The sequence below is a fragment of the Balaenoptera borealis genome (assembly GCF_965194805.1).
Source record: "Balaenoptera borealis genome assembly, chromosome: 1".
NCBI lineage: Eukaryota > Metazoa > Chordata > Mammalia > Artiodactyla > Balaenopteridae > Balaenoptera > Balaenoptera borealis.
Window position 1 is genome coordinate 69,698,788 of NC_138860.1, and position 15,511 is coordinate 69,714,298.

The 15,511-nt window shown below is 57.8% G+C and overlaps 2 pseudogenes across 2 annotated transcripts; one reads left to right on the forward strand and one right to left on the reverse strand.

Annotated features, from left to right (window-relative positions):
* Positions 1–1,745: 1,745 nt before the first annotated feature.
* On the reverse strand, positions 1,746–5,173 carry LOC309617383 (thimet oligopeptidase-like; annotated as a pseudogene). The gene is made up of 7 exons: positions 5,032–5,173; positions 4,456–4,831; positions 4,181–4,376; positions 3,125–3,182; positions 2,890–3,018; positions 2,115–2,253; positions 1,746–1,901 (listed from the first exon to the last, which is right to left on the reverse strand). The product of its transcript is annotated as a thimet oligopeptidase-like (transcript).
* Positions 5,174–9,966: 4,793 nt separating this feature from the next.
* On the forward strand, positions 9,967–10,453 carry LOC309617440 (serine/arginine-rich splicing factor 3 pseudogene; annotated as a pseudogene). Its single transcript has one exon. The product of its transcript is annotated as a serine/arginine-rich splicing factor 3 pseudogene (transcript).
* Positions 10,454–15,511: the final 5,058 nt, after the last annotated feature.

The window sequence follows — 15,511 nt, forward strand, 5'->3', positions numbered from 1 at the left end:
GAGGGGTGATAATTTTCAATTTGCCTCTGCGTCCCCCATCATTTGTCTCCTGCCTTCCACCCCCGTCTGAAGGGCAGGCCCAACCTGTCCTGAGCCTCCTGGCTAAGGCCAGAGGGGCACCTTACCCTTTGGAGAGAGGGCAGATTAGGGAGGAAACTCCCAGTTTTCAGAGCAGGGTAACTGAGGAGTAAGGAAGCTTCTGGAAGGCCTTCACTTAAGAAGGGCCCATTGAGGGCAGCAAGTGAGGAATATTCGGGAGGCAGGGCCAGGGCCTGAGGCAGACCCCGGGGCCACCTGGGGCACTCTGTGGAGCCCCGTGCCATGATGCCCACCTGCCCTGCCAGGCCACTGGTGTGGGTGGGTCCTCCCTTACTTCTGGTCCCTTCTCTGTTTCCAGGACAGAACTGTACCTGCACCAGCTGGCAGACAGCAGCTCCTTCGGCATGGGCGTGTGGCCTAAGGTAAAGAGGAGGTCCTTCTGGGTGTGAGTGGGTGTCTGTGTCCCCATGGCCAAGATGGGCGGGTCCCCTGTGTGGCTCGTCCCTCTGCCACTGGGGTGAGTAGTTGGCAAGGGCTGGTCACGTGGGGGAGGCAGGGTTGCCTTTATGGGGCCTGGGCTTGTCAGGGAAATGAGTCTTGTGCTAATAAAGGGAACCAGGAGGTGGTTTGTGTAGAGGTAAGGGCGCGGTCTCCGGGACAGGCTGTCTGGGTTCAAACCCCGGCTCTGACACTTACTGGATATGAGACCTCAGGCATGGACCCTAGCCTCTCTGAATGTCTGTGTCCTCTTCGGTAAAATAACAACAGAACGGGCGGGCAGGCTGAGGAGAGGACAGAGCGTGGCACGGCCTGCCCGCCTGGGCCACGGGGAGAAGGTCGGGGCGCCGCCCGCGCCCTCGTTCCGCTGCCTGGCGTCCTTTGTGGAGGCAGGGCTCCCAAGGAGCTCAAAGGCCAGGGAAGGACACACGGGACGGTCCAGAGCCACCCTACCGCTCCAGTGGTGCAGCACCCTCTCTGAATTCCTACTGCCACCAAAACACATCCCTAAGGCCTTTGGGAAGAATTGCTAGGACCCAGGAAGGCGGCCCCTTGCTGTGGTCCAGACTTCAGCAGCTGCCGATGACCAGAGGGAGCCAGCCGGCCGGCCGTGAGCAGGAGGACAGGACACGGGGACAGGGACAGCCACAGCCGGGCTTCCCGCAGCTGTGCCCACCGCCAGAACCAGCTCCAGCCAGTCACAGCCCCCGAGATGCCAAACAGTGACGGGCGAGAGGCCGGCAGGAAACTGACACCCCCTCACTGGAGAGCCTGCCCGGTCGGGGTGCGGGGCACCATCCCCGTCTGAACTCACCCCACAGCTCAGCCGTCTCCCAGTGACCCAGACGCGTCACCACGGCCCCAGGGCTGATCCCCGACCAAGGTCAGAACTCCCCCCAGTGTGACGGCCCCCATGCCACTCCTGTGGTGGAAGGGACGGCAGGCAGAGACCAGGAGTAGAGTCTTTTTTATTAATGGCTGCGTTTTCAAAGAACCGTTTTGTTACCAGGAAAGCTCCCCAGGAAGGGATTGCATTAGTGCAACAAGGGGGAGCCTTGATGCCAGGCTTTCCAGACACTTCCAGGTGGAGACTTTTGGCCTAGGCCGGCCGCCGGGGACTCGGGGGCTGGGAGGACACACGGCCCCTCCCCCGCCCCGACGGGGCGCTAAGGCACCCGGCCCGCCCGGGGGGGCAAAACCCCGTGCCGTCAGCAGGCCGGCGGCTTGCAGCCCTCAACCTGCAGCCCTTTGCTCAGGAGGAAGGCGTCCTGCATGGGGTCACAACCCAGGAAGAGCTTCACCATGCCCTTGGCATCCTCGGAGCCCCCTGGCCTCAGAATGCAGCTTCTGTAGTCCATGGCAACCTGAGGAGAGGGGGCGGGGCTGCAGGAGGGTGGAGCACCCCCTTCACGGAGGGTGTGGGTGTGGCCACCTCTGCTGTGACTCAACAAAGGGCAGGGGAGCAGGGGGTTCTGGGCAGGGCCCTCAGAGCCTGGCAGGCCCAGGCGGGCGGCACAAGCATCTAGGCCCAGGCCAAGGACCTCCGTGTTGGTCTGCACGGCAGGCCGGCCTCTCACCTTGCCACTCAGGACGCCCTCCTGCTTGAAACGAGTGTGTGGACCGTGTCCGCGGAGTACACCTCGCTGCACAGGTAGCCATAGGACTGGGCGTCGTAGCTTCCTGCCAGGTGGCCGAAAGTCGCAGGCAGGTGGGTCCCTGGGACACACGCGGAGAGGCTCCTGCCCGGCCCCCTGGCCGCTCCGTGCCCCTTCCCCAGAGCCCAGAGCTTGGGGCCTCAAAGCAGCCCTGTCTGAGTCCCCTGCCACTAGAGGGAGTATTGGCCCAACACTTCTAGAAAACGGGGACCTTGCTGGCAACTCAGTGGAGGGACACAATTCAATCTTTGCCGACTTTCTGCTGAAGCTCACGAGGGTTCACCCCTAAGCCTCTTACAGGGACAGCTGCCCGAGGCTCCGAGGGATGAGTCAGGGCTCGCCCTCCAGCACGGGGAGAGCGCGGGTTAAAGCGCTCTCGAGGGAGTGAACTGCGTCTCCGCACCGACACGCACGGGCAAACCTCGTCGACGCGTTCCGTCCGGGGTATGAAGCCCTCTCCTGCCTCTTCCAGGCTCTCCAGAAAGCACGTGCAGATAGGCCCAGCCCACCCTCGGACTCCGCGCGCCACAGCTGGAGGGACCAGCCCAGGAACCCAGGCAGGAAGAGGCCAGAGGTCAGCGGGCCTCGACCAGAGCCCGTCAGTCGGTCCCCCTTCACACACCACCAGAGGATCCTCTTGAACTGGGCAGTAGCCGCCAACCGACCGCTAAGGTGGGCCCGGCGTGTGCTTGGCTACCTGGCGTGGCTGGGACCCTGAGGATCTCCTGGCAGAGGCGGGCATTGTCCTAGGCCGGGTCCGAGGGCGTCTGCATGTGCAGGGCCTGGTCCACCTTGGCCAGGACGATCTGGCGCAGGTTGAAGAGGCCTGGAGGGCGGGAGGAAGGAGACGGGGGCGCTGGCACTGTGTCCAGGCCGTGCTTTCCAGCCGGGCGGTCCGGGAGCCCCTTTCCTTTCCCTCGGCCCGGCCGCACGGGGGTTGGCCAGCCGGGACTTGATGAGCTTGTCCAGCAGCTCCTGGGGGACGGCGCTGCCCGTGCCCCGCCGAGACTGGCAGCAGCGCCAGGGCTTCACAGGGCGCGGCGCTCCCGGCCCCAGAGCCTACCCTCTGGTTCTCATCCCCGGCTGTCACCAGAGTCGCAGGCAACGTGCCCTTCTTTTCGTTTGTCTTTTTTCCGGCCCGCAGCCACGCAAAGCTGTGAAGCCCTGCCACTCGCTGCCACGTGGATGCACCCTGAGAACACGATGCTCAGCGAGAGAAGTCAGACACAGAAGGACACACAGGGTGTGACCCCACTGAGGGGAAACGTCCAGAACAGGTAGATCCACAGAGTCAGAGTGGGTTCCTGGTTGTCAGGGACAGGGGAGGGGAGGGAATGATAACTAAGGGCGTGAGGGACCTTTTTGGGGTGAGGGAAATGTTCCAGAACAGGGCAGTAGTGACGGCTGCACAGCTCAGTAAAGTGTCCCCACGCGCTCCGGTTGCAGTCTGTGAGAGCATCGCTCTCAGGACGAAGGGCTGACTGCAGGAAGACTGAACGAGCACTGGGTCCTGGGCCCAGACGCTCATCTGGGGACCCCCCCCCACATTGGGAAGTCACTGGGACTTGCTGAGCCTCCACCGAGACTGGCAGCAGCCCCAGGGCCTCACAGGGCGTGGTGCTCCCGGCCCCAGAGCCTAACCTCTGGTTCTCATCACTGCCTGTCACCAGCCTTGCATGCAACGTTCCTTTCTTCTATTTTGTCTTTTTTAAAGGCAACTCTTGAATACCTGTATTTAACATGCAGGGAACCAGTCCTGACTCCTTGATCTGGGACTTCCAGCCTCCAGAGTCTCGAGGACATCCACTTCCGTTGTTTACGCGCCCAGTGCGTGGGGTTTGATGATGGAAACTGACACCGAGAGCGTCTCCTCGTGCGGGGTGACATCAGCGGAAGAATCCCGTGGCGAGGGCCTGCCTGAGGACCACGGGAGAGCCCGGGCCCTCCCCGCCCCCTGCCTTCAGCCCCTCGCCCGCACCCTCCTGGGAGCGGAGCTGGTGCATCGCTTGCCAGAACTCATGGAAGTAGGTCTCCAGCTCATCATGCTGCAACAGGGAGGGCGGGTTGGGCGTAGGCTTGGTGAAGTTGGCCACCATGGCCGCGATGGCAATCTGGCGCCTCCCGTCCTGCTGCAGGCAGCCCGGCTGCAGGCCAAAGCAGGCCATGTGCCCGGACTTCCCTTCCCTGGGGAGGGACGCGGGTGAGGCCCCGCTACCACAGAGGAGCCCCGGCCCACGGCCGACAGGTTCCCCCACGCATGCACCGAGGGTAGAGGTCCAGGTAGAACTTGCTGATGGATGACCTTGCCCGAGGCCGCGTCCCGGACCGTGTAGAGCCTCACATCTTCATCTTCGTGACGCATGTTGGCGCCTTCCTCCAGGTCGAAGGTCAGCCCCAGCAGCTCCTGGGAGATGCCCAGCCGCCCGCGCGTGACCACCTGCATGGGGAAGGACTCATTGAGCAGGTACTGGTCCACGTGGTAGCGCGTCTCCTCCCCCTGGTTCATGTAGTAGCGCAGGTCCTAGACGTTGATGGGCCCGTCAAAGTGCAGGCCCCGCCTCTGGCACTCAGCCTTCTTTAGCTCCAGGATCAGGGCCGCTCCTGCTCCCCGAGGGGCTTCAGCTTCTGGGCCAGCTCATCTGCGGGCGGAGGGGAGAGGCTCAGCTATGTCCCTGTGGCAGCCGCCCAGCCGCCCCCCACCCCACGCCCCTCGAGGCAGAATGAAGGGTTGGGGAAGGCGACCCCCAAGGGCTGACACAGTGGGGTCTCAGGCAGCACCACGTCCAGTCAAGGTCCACCTGACCCCCGTCCCCACTGGGACTCGGGGAGGCGGGGTTACCTAGGAAAGTGGCCACCACCTGGCTGGTCTTGGCCATGTTCATCTCCAGCACAGAGTCGGCTCGCGTGCTGAATCCCAGCAGGCGGGACTTCTGAGCCTGCAGCCTTACCAGCTCCCCGAGGATCGCGCAGTTCTCCTGGAACCCAGAGACAGCCAGCGCTGGGGACCGTGGGCCACGCCCTCCCCACAGGCCCCGGGCCAGGTCTCTGTGGGTGGGAGGGCTCTCAGGCCACTGGCGGGCACAGCCAAACCCCCTCCCTCCTCCTCCTGGCCTGGATTTCTAGACACTTTGGTGCTGTCCTAACATGTGGTCTTTATGAACACAGGTCCTTTTGGAACAAGAAACGGCGTGAACCATGATGGGCTCTAAGGCCAAGGGCAGGAAGAAATGTGACCAGGCTCTCCAGGAGCCACCCAGGGGCCTCCCCGGGCTCAACAATACAAACTTGGCTGCCGTGCAGACAGCAGCTCATCCCCACGGCGCCCGAACACCCAGCCCCTGGACGGCGAGAGACCTGTTGCTGCAGGTGCCCCGTGGTTGGCTGGTGAGGCCTGGCCCCAGGCGTACGCCACCTTCTCTGGGGCCACCTCTCTGGGTCTGCGGTGGTGTTCTCCTGGGAGCCCCCAGTCACCACAGGACCAACGTGGCCTGTCTGCAGCCCAAGAAGGTGGGGACACAGGTCTGTCCCCCGTGGACATCACCCGCGAGGCCGAGCAAGCACCAGTGGTGTCTGCGGGGAAGATGAAGGGCTCATGCACAGCCCCCATCTACTGAAGATGCTAAACGGGAGAAGCACAGACTGCAGCCACATGCGGTATGGACCAAACGCAAGTGTCCTTGCAGGAACCGATGTCTGAATGTCGAGGCTGTTCCCGGGCCACAGTGAGAAGGCCCAGGCCCCACGCAAGGCACAGAGAGGGGATGGGGGGAACATCTGCGAATCTGAGCTCATCGGGCATCACCCCAGAAGGAGAGGGAGAGAGCCAGAAGGAGATACGGAGGGAGAGGGAGAGAGAGGGAGGTACAGACGTCTCTCCTTTCCCTGGGGGTTCTCTAGTGCAGCCAAGCCTGAAAACCACTGCATTTCGGGAGATGGGTCCTCGTGGAAAAGTTAAATAGTAGCTCATGGCATTATCGACACATATTAAAATGGCCCCAAATCTTGGGGAGTCAGGGAGGGGAGCTGGCGGCTGCCTCGTAAACGAGGAGAGATTGGGCGTCAGAGGAGGTGCCTGCCTCCACCACCTCCGCCGCCGCTGCCCCCCCCCCAGGGCCCCGCAGACTTCATCTCCCAGCTGTGGTCCTGGGCTGGAAGGCAGCGGGGAGGTCAGGCCGTCCCAAGCATCAACGTTGACTTCAGGGCTGATCTGAAAGGCGCCTGGTGTTTGTTGAAGCAGAAAAAAGAGAAAGCAGTGGGCAGAGGATGGGAGGGGGAGGGAGCCCCCATCAGCCCTTCTCCCTGTCTCCCTCTCTGTCTCCCTCCCTCCCTCCCTCCCTCTACCTCCCTGCCTCTCACTCTCCCTCCATCTCTCCCTCTGCCTCTCTCCCTCCCTCTCTCCCTGTCCCTCTTGCCCTGTCCTGTCCCTCTCTCCCTCCCTCCATCCCTGTCTCTCTTTCCCTGTCCCTCTCTCCCTCTCCCTCTATCCGTCCCCCCTCCCTTTCCCCGTTTCCATCTCCCTCTCTGCCTCCCTCTTTCCCTGTCCCTGTTTCCCTGCTCTGCTCTCCCTCTCCCTCTCCCTCTCTCCCTGTCCCCCTTTCCCTGTCCCTGTTTCCCTGTTCCGCTCTTCCTATACCTCTTTCCCTCTCCCTCTCTCCCTCTCGTGCTCCCTCTCCCTCTCCCTCTCCCTCCACCTCCTTCCCTCTCCAGAGAGGGAAGGAGGTGGAGGGAGAGGGACAGGGAGCAGGAGAGGGAGGGGGGAGAGGGAGAGAGGGATAGAGGGAGGGAGAGGGACAGGGAGCAGGAGAGGGAGGGGGAAGAGGGAGAGAGTGATAGAGGGAGGGAGGGAAAGACAAAGACATCTCTCCCTCCCTCCCTCTATCCCTCTCTCCCTCCCTCTCTCCCTCCCTCTCTCCCTCTTCCTCGCTCCCTCTCCTCCCTCTCCCTCCGTCTCTCCATCTCCCTCACTCCCTCCCAGAGACAGAGAGATGAAGAGGCAGAGACAAGGGAGAGGGAGAGAGGGAGAGGGAGAGAGAGGGGGAGAGAGGGAGAGACGGAGAGAGGGAGAGAGAGAGAGGTCTCTTCCTCCCTTTCCCTCTCTCCTCCTTCTCTCCCTCTCTCCCACTCTCCCTCTTCCCTCTCCCTCCCTCCCCCCTCCCTCTCTCCCTCTCCCCCTCTCCCTCGTCTCTCCCTCTCCCTCCATCTCTCCCTCTCTGGGAGGGAGTGAGGGAGAGGGAGAGACGGAGGGAGAGGGTGAGACAGAGGGAGGGAGAGGGAGAGAGGAAGAGAAAGGGCGAGGGAGGGAGAGGGAAGGAGGACGAGACGTCTCTCCCTCTCCGTCTCCCTCCCCCTCCCTCTCTCCCTCTCCCTCCCTTCCTCTCCCTCTCCCTCTCCTAGAGGGAGGGAGGGAGAGGGAGAGACAGAGGGAGAGGAGAGGGGGAGTCGGAGAAGGAGGTAGGGAGAGGGAGAAGGCGAGAGGGTGCCTGCTTCCCTCTCTGTCTCCCTCCCTCCCTCCCTCCCTCTCCGTGTCCCTGTCTCCCCCCTCTCCCTCTCCCTCTCCCTCTGTCTCTCCCTCTCTGGGAGGGAGAGAGGGAGAGGGAGAAGGAGGGAAAGTGATGGAGGGAGGGAGAGGGAGAGAGGGTGAGGGAGAGAGGGAGAGAAGGAGGAGAGAGGGAGAGGGAGGGAGGAAGAGAGCTCTCCCTCTCTCCCCCCTCTCTCTCCCCCTCCCTCTCTCCCTCTCCCCCTCTCCCTTGTCTTTGCCTCTCCCTCCGTCTCTCCCTCTCTGAGAGGGAGTGAGGGAGACGGAGAGACGGAGGGAGAGGGAAAGGGAGGAGAGGGAGGGAGGGAGGGAGAGACGTTTCCTCCCTCCCTTTCCTCCCTCTTCTCCCTCTCCCTCTCCCTCTCCGTCTAACTCTCCCGCTCCCTCCATCTCTCCATCTCCCTCACTCCCTCCCAGAGGGAGAGGGGAGGGAGAGAAGGAGAGGGAAAGAGGAGAGGGAAGAGGGAGAGGAAAGAGGCAGAGGAAAGAAGCAGAGGGAAGAGGCAGAGAGGGAAGAGGGAGAGAGGGAGAGGGAGAGAGAGGGGGAGAGAGGGAGAGACGGAGAGAGGGAGAAAGAGAGAGGTCTCTTCCTCCCTTTCCCTCTCTCCTCCTTCTCTCCCTCTCTCCCACTCTCCCTCTTCCCTCTCCCTCTCTCCCCCCTCCCTCTCTCCCTCTCCCCCTCTCCCTCGTCTCTCCCTCTCCCTCCATCTCTCCCTCTCTGGGAGGGAGTGAGGGAGAGGGAGAGACAGAGGGAGGGAGAGGGTGAGACAGAGGGAGGGAGAGGGAGAGAGGAAGGGAAAGGGCGAGGGAGGGAGAGGGAAGGAGGGCGAGACGTCTCTCCCTCTCCGTCTCCCTTCCCCTCCCTCTCTCCCTCTCCCTCCCTTCCTCTCCCTCTCCCTCTCCTAGAGGGAGGGAGGGAGAGGGAGAGACAGAGGGAGAGGAGAGGGGGAGTCGGAGAAGGAGGTAGGGAGAGGGAGAAGGCGAGAGGGTGCCTGCTTCCCTCTCTGTCTCCCTCCCTCCCTCCCTCCCTCTCCGTGTCCCTGTCTCCCCCCTCTCCCTCTCCCTCTGTCTCTCCCTCTCTGGGAGGGAGAGAGGGAGAGGGAGAAGGAGGGAAAGTGATGGAGGGAGGGAGAGGGAGAGAGGGTGAGGGAGAGAGGGAGAGAAGGAGGAGAGAGGGAGAGGGAGGGAGGAAGAGAGCTCTCCCTCTCTCCCCCCTCTCTCTCCCCCTCCCTCTCTCCCTCTCCCCCTCTCCCTTGTCTTTGCCTCTCCCTCCGTCTCTCCCTCTCTGAGAGGGAGTGAGGGAGACGGAGAGACGGAGGGAGAGGGAAAGAGAGGAGAGGGAGGGAGGCAGAGGGAGGGAGGGAGGGAGAGACGTCTCCTCCCTCCCTCTCCTCCCTCTTCTCCCTCTCCCTCTCCCTCCAACTCTCCCGCTCCCTCCATCTCTCCATCTCCCTCACTCCCTCCCAGAGGGAGAGACGGAGGGAGAGGCAGAGACAGGGGAGAGGGAGAGAGGAAGAGGGAGAGAGAGGGGGGAGAGAGGGAGAGTGAGAGAGGGGGAGGGAGAGAAGGAGAGGGAAAGAGGAGAGGGAAGAGGGAGAGGAAAGAGGCAGAGGAAAGAGGCAGAGGGAAGAGGGAGAGGAAGAGGGAAGAGGGAGAGAGGAGAGAGGGAGATAGGGAGAGGAAAGAGAGAGGGAGAGGGAGGGAGAGGGAGAGAGGGAGGGAGAGAGGAAGAGACAGAGGGAGAGACAGAGAGGGAGTGGGAAAGAGGTAGAGGGAGAGCGGAACAGGGAAAGAGGTACAGGGAGAGAGGGAGGCAGAGAGGGAGGAGAGGAAGCAGGGAGAAAAGAGAGAAAGAACACACCGTCTACATTTCTGTCAAATGACACCGGGGATCCTTACACAACCAGGAGAAAGTAACACAGGGAGGCTCTTTCTCAGCTGGAACTGGAACTGCAGACGGGGCCAAACACCACCAGGCTGGCCACACGTGTCCAGCCGCCGCTCCAGCCCCGTCAGCCGTGAGTCCGGTCACCAGGGCTCTGAGTGTCTGCTCCAGGGAGCTGGGGTTCACCCTCTCACCCGGGAGGCCGGGCCAAGAGAGCAGGGCCCCGGGCTGGACACATAGGGGAAAACGCATCCCCACAGGACAGCTTGTGCGAGCAGATTCAGCTACCAGATTCTAGAGGCCCGGGACCACCCTGTGGCCCGTGAAACCCAGGAGCCACGAGGGTCTTGCAACGTGATTCCTGTCCGTTGGACTGTAAAGTTTATGTAGGGAATCTTGGAAACAGTGGTAACAAGGCTGAATTGGAACGAGCTTTAGGCTATTATGGACCACTCTGAAGTGTGTGGGGTGCTAAAAACCCTCCCGGCTTCACTCTCGTTGAATGTGAAGATCCCCGAGATGCAGCCGATGCTGTCCGAGAACTAGATGGGAGAACACTATGTGGCTGCCGAGTAAGAGTGGACCTGTCGAATGGGGAAAAGAGAAGTCGAAATCGTGACCGCCTCCTTCTTGGGGTCGTCGCCCTCGAGATGATTATGGGAGGAGGAGTCCTCCACCTCCCGCACATCTCCAAGATGGAGAGCCTTCTCCGTCAGCCAGAGCAGGTCCCTTTCTAGATATAGGAGAAGAGAGAGATCCCTGTCCCAAGAGAGAAATCACAAGCCGTCCCGATCTTTCTCTAGGTCTCCTAGCCGATCTAGGTCAGATGAAAGGAAATAGAAGACCACTTTGCAAGAGGAGTGGTGTACAGGCAATAACTTCATTTGGCAGGAGTATGTACAGAAAATTCAAGTTTTGTTTGAGACTTCCGAAGCTTGGTGCACTTTTTAAATGTTTTAGTTGTTCACATTTGTTTGTCTCTTGGGACAGTGACACATAAAGGTGTCATTCTCTATGGTTTGAAATGGGTCCTGGGAGGCATGTAATATGAAGAATTGTTACCTTACAATGTTCCCTTAAGCAAAATTGAACTTGCTTTGAATTTTTGGTCTTGCCTAGACTGATAATAAAACTCTAACTCCTGCCCACCTAAAGTGTGATGTTTACTATTATGGAAACAACACTGGCAAACATTGAAAAGACTTTCTGTAGCTGGGATATGGTATGCAGCTGTAGTTAAGCAAGCAGTCTTTAAAAGGTGCTGTGAACCCAAGCCAGCAGGTAAAAATGAAAGCCGCACCCTTACCCTAGATTAGAGGTTTAAAAATTCCACTAGTCTTCACACCGGACAAGAGATTGTCCAGGGAGTTTAAAATCTAAGAAGTTTCAAGGAAGTTAGTTTACCTTTGAGTTAGGTCATACGTCCCCTCTGTGATTGCTGTACATGAATACATAGCTCTTTGTAATATTTTTTGGAAATTTGAGATTATCAAGATACCAATGTCCTGCCAGATTAAGAGTATATTGTAGAGCTGAACTTTGAGTTACTGTGCAATTTTTTTTTTCATGCTGTCATTTGTAATATGTTTTGTGAGAATCCTTGGGATTAACGTTTTGGTTGCAAAAGAAAAAAAGAAAAGAAAAGAATCCGCCTGCCAATGCAGGGGACACAGGTTCAAGCCCTGGTCCGGGAAGATCCCAGGTGCCGCAGATCAACTAAGCCCGTGGGCCACAACTACTGAGCCTGCACTCTAGATCCTGGGAGCCAGAACTACTGAGCCCCCGTGCCACAACTACAGAAGCCCACACGCAACGAAGACCCAATGCAGCAAGAAAAAAAAGACGATACTGGCCAGGTGATCAAGGGTAAAATCGTTTGTCATAAGTCCCGTTGATGGTGTGTATCCTTGATGTGACCTGAGGAGAATGGCATTTTTATCTCTGTTTGGGTCTTCCGCCCCAAACCCCATAACTCCAGACCAACCATAAGAAAACATCAGAAAACAAACAGACTAACAAATTGAGGGACAAAACACCTGACCAGTCCTCCTCAAAACTTTCAAGGTATCAAAACCCAGCGACGTCTGAGAAATGTCACAGCCCAGAGGAGACTGGGACAGAAAAAGGATGTTAGGGGAACACTAGGGAAATTCTAATAAAGTGTGGACTTTAGTTAATAACAATGTATCCATCTTGGTTCCTTAGTTGGATAAACATGTCACACTAAGGTACTAATGAGTTGGAAATAGGGGTACTGGGTCAGGGTCCACGGCACTCTGTACACTCTGTACAGATCTTTGCAACTTTTTTGTAACTCTAAGCTCTTGTAAAATTAAGCGAGTACTGAACAGAGCTAAGAATGTTATTTCCCTGATTTGAACATGCCTGAGTTTCTTTTCATGGTCACATTTTTGCTATTTGGATGTGTCTTGGAATCAGTAGCAAAGGAGAGTTGCCAGCCCCTGGGAAGATGTGGGTGGTTCGCAGGTGGCTTGCTCTGGAGCTGAAGACCACGGTGGGAAGTCTGCAGCCTCGGGCTGCACTTAGAAACATGGGAGGGGATGGGCTAGCTCAGTTAGGGATGGAACCTATAAATAAAACTTTTTTCTTTTCCGTTATGGCTTATCACAGGATACTGAATATAGTTCCCTGTGCTAGACAGTAGGACGTTGTAGTTTATCCATCCTATATTTAATAGTTTGCATCTGCTAACCCCAAACTCCCAATCCAACCCTCCCTCACTGTTTCTCCCCCTTGGCAACCACAAGTCTGTTCTCTATGTCTGTGAGTCTGTTTTTGTTTTGTAGACGAGTTCATTTGTGTCGTATTTTAGATTTCACATATAAGTGAGATCATATGATATTTGTCTTTCTCTTCTGACTTACTTCACTTAGTATGATAATCTCTAGGTCCATCCACGTTGCTGCAAATAGCATTATTTCATTCTTTTTATGGCTGAATAAGATTCCATTGTATATATGTACCACATCTTCTTTATCCATTCATCCATCAGTGGACATTTAGGTAGCTTCCATGTCTTGGCTACTGTAAATAGTGCTGCAATGAACGTTGGGGTGCATGTATCTTTCTTTCTTTCTTCTTTCCTTCTTCCTTTCTTCCTTTCTTTCTCTCTCTTTCTTTCTTTCTTTCTTTCTTTCTCTCTCTTTCTCTCTTTCTCTCTTTCTTTCTTTCTTTTTTCTTTCTTCTTTTATTGTCACACGGCATGTGAGATCTTAGTTCCCTGACCAGAGATGGAACCCACGCCCCCTGCACTGGAAGCATGGATTCTTAACCACTGGACCACCAGGGAAATGCCAGGGGTGTATGTATAGTTTTGAATTAGAGTTTTCTCCGGGTCTATGCCCGGGAGTGGAATTGTGGGACCCTATGGCAGCTGTATCTGTTCCTGCACGCCTCACATCAACCACCTGCACTCCAATCCTTGCTCTCAACGTCATCTTCAGGGAACCCAACCTGCGACAGGGACCTTGACAAGAAGAAATGGCTCAGGGAAAAGCTACCTGCACAGGGAGGAGATAGAGACCATCGCCCCTGGGGTGCGGAGGGGAGAGTGGGTGCAGAGGTTTGTCATTTCACCCCCGATACTCATCTCAGCCCTCCTGGCTGCCCCACTCTAGGTCACCTCGGGATACAGAGGTGACCCGGTTAGAGTCCCTGCCTGTGCAGGAATCGGGGCACCAGCGGGTCTGAATAATATTAGTGCAGGGTCTCCCCCGTGGCACTGGGGTTATTCGGGGCGGGTCATCCTCTGCTGAGGGCCCCTCCTGGGCACTGTGTGGGGTTTAGCAGCATCCCTGGCCTCACCCATTTGATTCCAGGGGCCCTCCCTCCCAGTTGTGACAACCACAGATTTTCCCCACACATCACGGAAGAACTGGGTGAGGCGGGGGCAGGATGGCTCTGGGCGAGGACAGCTGTGTTGAAGCAACCAGCCTGGCCCAGGGCAAGGTCTGCCCCAATCCCGTCAGCGCCTGCATTTAGAACTGCCCCTTTCCTCTCCCACCTCCCCTGCCCTGCAGTGGTCTCCGAGACATCATCCCCATGTAATAAATCACACCTTCTCAGTTTACTGTTTGCTGCCCTCACTAGAACGTGAGCTGTTTGAGGACAGGGATGCTGTTATGTCCCCAGCACCTAGAAGAGTGTCTGCTGTGTAGTAGATGCTTCATAAATACTTGCTGAATAAAGGAGTTGAATAAAGGGATGAGTGGATGAATGAATGAAGGTTACAATGGAAGGAGGGGGGAGATTCCCTTTCTGGCTCTCGGGGGTTGGGAGATCAAGTGAAAGATCTGTCCTAAATAGGCTGACCAGCCTTCTGGGGTTCCCCGGGACTGAGAGTTTCCCCAGAGTTCCAGCGCTCAAACCTGAGCGGTCCTGGGCAAACTGGGGGCGGGTGTTGGTCACCCTATCTAAACACAGTAACAATTCCAGCTGCAATAGCAATGGCCAATGACCTCTACGGTCTTATTGACCATGCACAGTTCTCTACCTGGCGGGGAAGGGTGGGCCGGGATTGGAATTCTGGTGATCCAGGGCGGGTGAGGGCACACCCCGGGCTTGTGGAGGGGAGTCCAGGAAGGTTCTGGAGGAAGTGACAGTGACACAGGAGGGAGGGAGGAGTCTAAGGAAGAACATCCCACATGACAACCTGTGCCAATGGCCCTGGGCCCAAGGTCACACCTGACCAGGGCTTGCTTTTTTTTTTTTCTAATTTACTTTTCCCCACATGGATATGCAATTGTCCTAATGCCATTTATTGAAAACTCCTTAATTTCCCCACTTTCTATCATATCAAGTTCTCATATATCTGTTTCTGGACCTTTTTTCTATACCATAGAGCTATACGTCCCATCCTTGCACCACTAGGGCTGTTTCATCACTATAACTTTATTTATTCATTTTGTTTTGGCCGTGCTGTGTGGCATGTGGGATCTTATGTCCCTGACCAGGGATCGAACCCGCGTCCCCTGCAGTGGAAGCTCGGAGTCTTAATCACTGGACCTCCAGGGAAGTCCCCAGGGCTTGCTTTGACATCCATGGAATGGTGGCAGGTGGGCACGGGGAGCAGCTGTCTGTGAGCCATCCTGGGTAGAAATGCAGGGTGGAGGGGAGGACAGATGGAGCTGGAGGGGAAGAAGCGGAGGAGGGAGGGAGGAAGGGAGGGAGGCCGGGCGAGAGACAGACAGAGAGTTTCCGGAGACAATAGCTCTGGCCGTGTCCTAGGGCATGAAAGCTGAAAATAGCTCCTAGTGCCGGGAGCCTTGGAGCCGGAGCCTGGGAGCCAGGGTGACTGGCTCTCCTCCCTGGTGTGCGTGTGTTGCGGGGGGGGTGGGTGGCTCTGGGCTTCTCAGGCTGGGAATGGGGTGCACAGAGCAGGAACGGAGCAGGGACCCTTCTCTCTGGAACCTCGTGGGCCATCCTCAGCTCACAAAGCTGAGCCACTCCTTGCCCTACGAGTGGGGGGCTTATCCTCCCTGTCCCCTGGATCATACCCCCTCACACACAACTTCCCCGTGTGTGTTCCCAGCAACCAAGAGAATCTGTTTTTAAAAGATTTGGGGGAGGGGGGTAACCATACAAACAAGAGCAGAATGGATACTTTTTCAGGATATGAATGGCTCTGTGTAAGCCCACCCCCAGGGTAACCACAGTCCTGACCTCTAACACTCTTGACGAGTCAGCCTTGGTCTGGGCTTGCGGACCCACGGAAGCTTCCTCATTCCCTCCTTCAGGTCCCGACTCTCCCTCGGCGTCTTTGTGAGAAGCACCCGGGGAAGTGGGACTGCTAGGCTGTACTGCTGCTAGAACTCCACCTGGGCTCCACCAGGCTCCAGCCCCCCGCCCTGTCCACCTAACTGACCCTGAGGCACCTCA